The following is an 8986-nucleotide window of genomic DNA, read 5'->3' as shown; positions in this document are numbered from 1 at the left end:
AAATGCCGAACTGTGTAACGCCCTGCATTTCCAGAAAAATCTATATTTCGGGGAAGTTGCAAAGTTATTCGTTATAATAGCCTAAATGGAGGTAATTTGTCGAAAAGAATTTAGAAAACGAAAAAATATAGCAACAGAAATATAGCGGGAATGTCTTGCCCTGGGTTTCCTCAAAAATGCAAATTTCGCAGGTGTTCAACATTTTTTTTTTTTTTAATAGCCGAAATGGAGGTAGTTGGTCGAACAAAATTTTGAAAAATCCCGAAATCAGAAAATAATAAAAATAATAAAATGCTGAACCGTGTAGCACCCTGCATTTCCATAAATATGACGATTTCGCGGAAGTTCCACCTTTAATCGTTAAACACCGTAAATGGAGACAACTAGTCGAACATAATTTTGAAAAGCCACAACAATTGGCTGTTCAGAACTTACACTCCAACTAAGTGGCATAGGTGATTGATTGATTGATTGATTGATTGTAAGGTTTAACGCACCGGCTCAATGCAGTCGATGAGGCGCACCGGAGTGGAGGGCTCCTGATTAATTTGGACCTCCTGGGGATCTTTAACGTGCGCCGGATGCGTGGCATAGGAATGCAGCCATCACCTCCTGTTTATTTACAATGCCAAACGCATCAGTCCGGACCGGCCAACCAAGCCCTCTCCTACTACTCCGGCCCCTCTCCCCAAATTGCTAGCCTCCCCAGCGCTTTAGTCACGTGACCGCTTTATCTTAGGGCGACGCGTGGTGGACAGAGGCAACGTTGACAAAACGTGCTCCGCCGTGGCTCTGAGGTTTATAACGCTGGCGAAAGCGCCATTGCCTGGCAACCTCAAACATTGGCTGCCTTGGCAACCAGGCACAAGCCTCTCTCGATATCAGATACAGCTGGGTGATCCCGGTTCACATCGGGACCCCACCTTACGACATGTGGGCACTCCAGGCGTACCATTCACTGCCATAGGGAAGCGCGCGATGCGTTTGGCATACATAAGAAATGTAGTATTGACTTTGCTTTGTGCTATTTCCCTATTACGGTTGTGCTATCATGCTTAAATTTGTGAACAGACGTGTTGTTGTGTACGCTGTAAATGGGGTGGCTGAGGCCTCTGTCAGGCCACGTTCGCCTTTAGTCTCAGCCTCCCCTTGGTTTTTGCGAAGAAATAAAAAATCAAATCAAATAAAAAAAAATACAGAAGGCGATTATGCAGCACATTAGTATGCATTTCGATGAAATTTTGCCCGATTTTCGTAAGCACGCCCAGTGGAGATGTCTCTTTGCTTGTGTATAGTTACACGTCACGGACGATTGGTGGGTCTCAGAGTAATGCAAGCAGTTTCCGTGGCGGACGGCCGCGCGGAGTTCAGAGAAAGACGCCACAGGCAACCGACAGCGTCTTCTCCTCCAGCCAGTGGTGGCCAGAACGGGGGTTTGCATCATGGAGTTTCTTAATATTATATACTACAAGGAAATTTCGTGCCAGTGTCTGGGAGATTGGGTGTCAGCGAGCGTTCCCTCGTATACCGGTTGTCCTTGGCGTGGCTCTTGGACAGGCTGTAAATTTGTATGGGGCGGCAAAAAAACAGAATAGCCTTGTAAAAAGTTGTTTACTGTTGCTTATCTCTAAAGAATTTATGAATCACGAAATAAATTCCTGGGCCTTCTTTTCCTCCCCTTCGAGTAGCTTGCTGACATCCATGAGAACTGCTTTGCGGGAGGTGCACACCTTCTCGAGTTGTGCCTTCAGTATACATTTTCTTGCGTGGACCTCTATACAACATTTTATTACTTCTGGCAGAGAACTGATTACCATTGCTCGCCGGAATTGAGTTGCATCATCGGCAATGAATAGAAAAATATCTTCCAGTAGCGCCCATTCCAAAAGATCTGTCAAACCTGCATGCCCAAAGCTGCCACTCCCCGTTGCAAAAGGTGCCGTATTCATTCCACGGTTGCATAGTGTACTGAGTGGCTACCCGCATGGTTACCCTCGGCCACCTCGTACTGGAGGGCTTTGCCCAGTCCAAGGCTCTGGCTGCCTTCAGGAACCAACACTTCGCCCTGAGGATCAATCCACAGGAGGCGCCCTTCCGCTGGGACCGCCTGAGGTATTCTGTCTTCTCCTTTGCCAAAACTTCTTCCAGTTTTGGGTACCAGCCTCGAACTTCCTCGGTCATCGCGGCTGGTGCCATCTACACCACCTGTTGGTGTCACGTTTGGGTTGGTGTTTTTGATATCTTTGTAATACCCCCGGTTGGTAATCTACACCCCTCGGTGGGGTGGGCACCGTGTTCGCAGTCCGTACTTTGACTCACCATTGAATTTTCTAGTGGGTCTTCCAGTTGCTGCCTTTGACATTCCGTTAGATTTTTCTCTAAAGTGCTTAGCGCTTCTCCGTCAGTCATCTGTGCTGCAGCCACGCCCATTGGCAGAACAGGGCCGTCGCTCTGATCCCTGCCAGCCGGCCCCTTGTCCTTGAGGGAAGAGAAGATGACCTGTCTGGTTGAAACTTGGTAGCTTTCTCCTGTAGCCACCCTCGGGGCCCTGGAGAAGCTGGACACGGATCTGTCTCATTGGTTCTAAAAGGACCTTAGTTCTTGAACGTGCAATTTGGGACTTAGGGTCACCTAGATTTGGCGGTCGACTTACAGCACGTCCCAGGGTCTACATCCGCTCATAGAGCTGCTACATCAACGCTTCTCTCCACGACACGGGAGTCTCGAAACTCGCTCACTTTGCAGCGTGCCTCCTCAGTGTCCAAACGGGCACCTAGCGCTTCCATGGCTCACCGCTATTGGGACGCTGTTCGCCCGTGCCACACTCGCACAGACACCTGCGTTCCTACAGTTTCCTTGCGCCTCCCGCTATTACGTGTCCCATGGCTCTCAAACTGCGTGTATATTGAGGAATGAGCGCACGCAGCATTGGGAGCCAAAGCGATGGTCCTGTTTGAAGGCTGCGGTGACAGTTACGCCTTGCCGGTGCTGACTAAGCTTTCAGCAAGGCGTACCTGGTGTACCCCGGATGAACTCTTTGTGTCTGCTGTAGTCGCGACACCGCGTTCCTGTAAACCCAGTGTATGCTCTGGGCTATGCAGAGGCTCAACCTGAAACGTGCGTAATAAGGGTGTGCTGGGAACGGTAACACTGCCGTGGCTGCATTTTTGAAACTGCTGTATGCGAGCATTCGCGGCAAATTGTAGCACCAACAACCGCGCCTGGATAGGTGGCGTGGAGTACGGTGCGACAAAAAGCTCAGCCATACCCGTTTCTCAACTTATGCTCCCTCCGATTCATTCCCACGGGCGGAAGTAAAGACGAGCTGTGGTGGCGTCGAAGGCCATCCGGGACATTTATGTGTGCTGGGACAGGGCTTTTAAAACGGCTGAGGGGACCATAAAACTGAGCGGAAGGGTGGTCCGCTTCATCTTCAAGTCTGCTGTGAAACTATTCGCGCAAATTATGTAGGAGGTCCCCCTGCAGTCTTTCACTTCAGGACCTCCTCCTGTATATTCACAATGTATGTTGTTTCTTTGTGATGAATAAAGCACCATCGAACGGAAATGACGCATTGTATGAGGAAGAGAAGATGTACAATTAAGTCCGTTCAATTTTCGTTTGTCTCTGGCGCAGGTGTGTGCGACAAAGGACAAGTGCGGAGGAGTGCACTTTGGACTGGCCACCTACGATGTGAACTATGATGCCGAGAGACTGGTAGAACAGTTTCCGGCCTGTCTCAAGTTTGGAAAGACGGGTTCATTCAGCCGCTCTGATCTTTTGCATAAGATGCACGGCTACCTCGCGTCTCTGAACACGAAGAAGCCATGGAATCAAACTGCATGCTTGACACATGGTTAAGGCGTCTAAACTTGACGAACGCCGGGTTCCAAACATCTGGGTGCAATAAACTAAACATAGAAAACTCTCCGCAATTTTTGTGAGCTAGAGGGAAAAGAAAATGATCTAGAAACGGCAGAGTGAGGATTGCCTCTGTGACGCATTCTTACCCAGGTCGCATCTGTGCATATACATGTGTAGTTTTCTCTTGGAGGCTATTGGGGGTTGCTCTATGGACTTTTGTTATGGGACTTTTATTCCAGAAAATATACTGCAAAGATTACAGGTAACATCTCATTTCATTATATTCTTGGATTAACCATTCAGAGACGCAACGAAAAGCAACATAGCTTTTCTTAGGTGTCGCAAGCAACTATTCTAGTGCGGAACGCGGAGAACTCAGTTGTTCTTCGAGCTTCTTGTAATAGGGACCTTGAACTTCTGTTAACCGGTTCGTAGTAACGTTAGGCTGGAAAGAAACATACTACTGACGTAAATAACTTACAGTGTTTAAACCAAAATTCAGCCTCCTTCACCAATATTGGCAGTGTCACTAAGAACTTAATTACCCTACACATGCTGTTAGCTGAACGCAATTTCAATACTATTTAATTGCCTCAACTCAAATGTGGTTAAAGTCGGACAAATATATCTACTTACATGAATAAAATATGCTTTCTTTGTGAGGAAGAGCAACGCAAACGAAAAGGGGTGGTATTTTATATTTAGGTCGGATGCAGTGTCAAATCCTGCCACCCATTAACAATGCAGAAAAAAGCAGTCAGTGACATGCTATTTAAAGAAATACATTGATGTTCTGGGCCAAAAGGTAGGTTCATTTCTTGATCAGTTGGATACCGTACTGGAACACCTATCGGCAAGTCAAAGAACTGCATTTTGGGTGGTGATACAAATATAAATCTAATATGTAACACTCATCGTGTTCACAAAAAGTTGTTTGAATTAACCACTTCACTGCCATAGCGTCCCCTGCGCGAATAGGCGCCAGTTCTACCACAATCATAAACCACATTAGCTCAGTAAGGCACTGTATTTGGTCGTCGATTATGACATATAGGACCACTTTGTTTTTCGCTGCACTTACCAGTGGTAAGCACGACCAGTGGTAAGCAGTGGTGTCGACCTTCCAGAAGAATTGACGGGAACAAAATTCGTAAAAACCTAAATCCTTTAGCGATACGGGGACCTATAGTCTCTGGCAATGACGCTACCGAAATTTAAGGTCAGCTTCATGAAGTGATTGCACAGTGCGTAGCTGTAGCACCTTCGCTTATTAGGAAAACATATGAAACACATGCAAAACAAGTTTATCCTTAAATGACACGTTGTGTCCTAGCGCTTTCCAGCACAAAAGAATACAGGTATCCTAAAAACCAGCAATACAGGTGCAGTGACTACTATAAAACTCCATAAGTGCACTTATAAACATATGCACGGCGCTGACACGTCGATAAAAAAATAGCGTACCTCCATAAGTGCACTTATAAACATATGCATGGCGCTGACACGTCGATAAAAAAATAGCGTACCAATTGTATCATAGTAGCTAGTAATCAAAGTTTGAGAAAATTGTGGGAAATCATTCAGTTAATTAAGGTAAATGAGGCCCCAAAGCTTTTAGGTATTGCCCTATCCGATGACAATGATGATGATCATAATTTCGATATTGATGATGTATATTGCAAGTGTATCCCCTTTGTAGAGGGGAAATGATGTGTCATCTTACAAAAATCTCATACATCTATGTTTTATATTATTTGTTTATAACTACCGCTACTATTAGGGCAGGCACAAAATACTCATTTGTTCTGTTACAGGTGGTAGCTACCCTAGGCAATATTACCCTTTCTCTTTTTCGTCCACCACCATTCTAATCTTTTTTTCTCGCTTGGCCATCCTTGATGTTAACTCCCTCGGTGCTACCTTTATATCCTAGGGCTTCTTGAAGCGTAATATTTCCCTCGTGTACCTTTGGATAAATACACTCGCATTCCAACAGTATGTGCCACATAGTTTGTTTTGTTCAGCAGACCATGCATACCCCACCATTTCCATATACTTCCCCACAAAGCTTTTAGTTCCCAAGCAGCCTGCTCTGGCCTCAAAACGCAAACAACTTTTGAATTATTGTAAAAATTTGCAGTTTTAATGTCCAATTTCCCACCCCTCTACATCTCTAACGACGTTTGAGCTTCCATTTTTTTCTCTGCATTTATTCGTTTTTATCTGCCTTGCTTCTTTTTTGGTTACCTTGGCAGTCTGATTCTACACTGTTCTTTCCGTATTTCATTGGTAGCCTTCTTGTCTTCCTTAGCCTCTGCGTGCCCAAGGCCCGAGGTTTCGTCAACCAGGCCGCGGAGGATTCACATGAACCTACGCCACTCACGACCTACCAGGAGATTACAGAGCACTACAGACTCGGTCGCCAAACACTTCCGTTGCCTCACCCACAAGTAACAAATGCACAAGAAACTACCCTCAGACGTGTGCAAACAAACACGTATCCCCATCCAACAATGATGCACCTTATGTTCCCCAATCAACACGAAGCCCACTGCAAATTCTGTACGCAATCAGGAACACGTAGGCACATTATTCTTGAATTCAATCAGAACCCTGATTTGCCCCCTCCACCCCTCCTCATTCCCCCGAGCAGTGGGAGACGCTGATGTCCACCTCCCTCCTTTGCGATCAGCTCCTGCTGGTTGAGATAGCGGTAGCATCAAGGATGGCACATGGCTACCTGTAACAAGGCTCCCCTCCCACAAGGCTCTGCAAATAAAGTTTTGTCTCTCTCTCACCATGATTTTTGTGAACAGGTACCTAAAACCTTTAGCTCTCCACCTACGTTAACGCATTGCTATGAGCCTCCTCTCAAAACATATTTTCCTCTGCGCTTCTCGAACTTCAAACGACGCCAAGCTTTCACGGCTTCGTTAGTTGTTTTGCCCTGAGCTCCTAAGGCTAAACGGTCTATCATTCTCTGGTTCACTTCAAGGCATGCCATAGCGTCTCATTTTAAGCAGAGTACCGCATTCGCAAATGTGAGGCCCGGAACCATTTTTTATTTCCGCACTCCTCTCACGACTTCATATTTATCATGCCCCAAACAGCTCTATGCTTCAGTATATCTGTGTTTCGCTTTCCTTTACTGTTAAGTTACTTCTCGTGAGTTCTTACGTAGTCGTCCATTTCGTTTATCCACACTCCCAAATATGTATATTCCTCACTCCGCATAATTCGCCATGCTGGATGGACATTGAGTCAGTGCAAGTCACATTGAAAACCATTATTCTCGATTTTTAGTGCTAAAATTTAAACCGAGCTCTGTGGCTTCCTGACCAGTAATATTTATGAGCCATTGCATATTATTATGGTTATCACCTAACAGAACGATGTAATCTCCATACATATAACATTACCGGAATACGCCGTTGCACCACTTCGCCGTGGAACATATGCGTTCGCTTGAGCCCTATTTGACTTCCTTCTAGTTTGTTTTCTAACGCTGCCATATCAAGCATAGACAGTATTGGGCCCAAATTGCATCCCTGTTTCAGTCCACGATGGGTGATGACCTGCTGTGCGCATTTCTGCCCTTCTCATGTCACGTGCACTCTATTATCTTTAAAAACTGCATAAACTCGCCATCTAAGCCCTGACTTGCAGAATTCTCCACAACAGTGCTCTGCGTTGTCATATGCCCCTTTAATGTCTAAGAACGTAATCCATAATGGTCTATTCAGAGGTTTCGCAATTTTAATGCACTGTGTTATAACAAACTATCATTTTAGCGCCTGTCTTGTCTAATAACATTCTGCAGTTCCCAAAGTATTTCATATTTTTCCCTCCATGCTTGGGATTCTGATTTTATCCCCTCCAGTAGGAATGTATACATCACTGCCACTACGGTGAGTGGTCTATCTGAATCAGTGCTGGCTTTCTTGCCTCTGCCTTTATATATTAAATTCATCTTTCCGTCTAGCCAATCCTCCGGTATTCGTTTGGATTGTACCACCTTATCTATTGCCCTTATAAACGATTCCCTTCTTTTTGTTCCAAGCAGGTCAGCTGCGTTGGTATTCCGTCCGCGCCAACTGCTGTTTGGGGGAAACCTTTTGCTCTGCTCTTTTTTTAATCGAGCTTGCTCCAACCTATTTCCCTTACCACAGCCTTCTGTGACTTTGGTATTAGGGTTGCAGGCTTCCCTTCTTCTATTTCCCTAATTTTCTCACTAATCACTCTATGAATATGGGCAAACGCCTGCTTTCCTTCGAAATGTTTCTTCTCACCAATCAAAACTTTTTGGTTGATGTTTTTGTTCTTAGTTATTTTACGTAGTTCAATACTTCTTGGATGCACTTTGGCCCGTCTTCCAAATTTCTGCTATTCATTGCTCGCTTTTTTGTTTCATTTTTACTTGCACCATTTTCTGCACTTGTAGTTTTTTACCCCGGTAGCTCCCTTTTTTTTCAATACCTCCGTTTCCGTGCCAGTTCTTTTTGCCTCTCAATGTACTCACGACGCTTTTATTCGCTGGCCAGTAGGCTCTTTTACTTCCCTATTCCACCAACTTCTCGGCTTTCCCTTCCCTTTCCATCGATTTTTTTCCTTGACTTCATCCATCATATGCTTTATGAACACGATAATTTCGTCGTAATCCCAATTTTTCTCTGGGTACATTTGATATCGTCATCCATCATATAAGCGATGATCCTTAACTGTTCATTGGTCATATTAGTTCCTCTGGTTGTCACGATTTCTAAATTTGCCCGGGTTGCACCTCCCAAGTGCAAGGCAAGCCACTTGCGGTCGCTGTCTAACCACTCTGTTCCGTTTCCATCTATTCTCATTTCCCGGAGACTGGACTATAGACTACGCTGCGCTGTCTGCTGCAGCTTTCCCGTGCTATTTACCGGATACTGCGCATGCAGCATTTGGATGCTGTGGCAGCTGCAATACGGATGCTGCATTTGAAATCTGGAGAACCAGTTTAATAGCATTGCTGGAAATTTGCCGCTTCTGCTATCATCCCGCTGAAGTGCAAAGCTACGAAATCATCCAGCACACATTTTCGCATTCCCTATGTCACTACTGAGAAAATAAGCAATGTAATACTACCAGT

This window comes from Haemaphysalis longicornis, unplaced genomic scaffold, assembly GCF_048455015.1.
Source record: "Haemaphysalis longicornis isolate Haplotype H1 unplaced genomic scaffold, Haemaphysalis longicornis Haplotype H1 scaffold_5, whole genome shotgun sequence".
In the NCBI taxonomy this organism is placed as follows: domain Eukaryota; kingdom Metazoa; phylum Arthropoda; class Arachnida; order Ixodida; family Ixodidae; genus Haemaphysalis; species Haemaphysalis longicornis.
Note: the sequence above shows the minus strand (reverse complement) of the source record.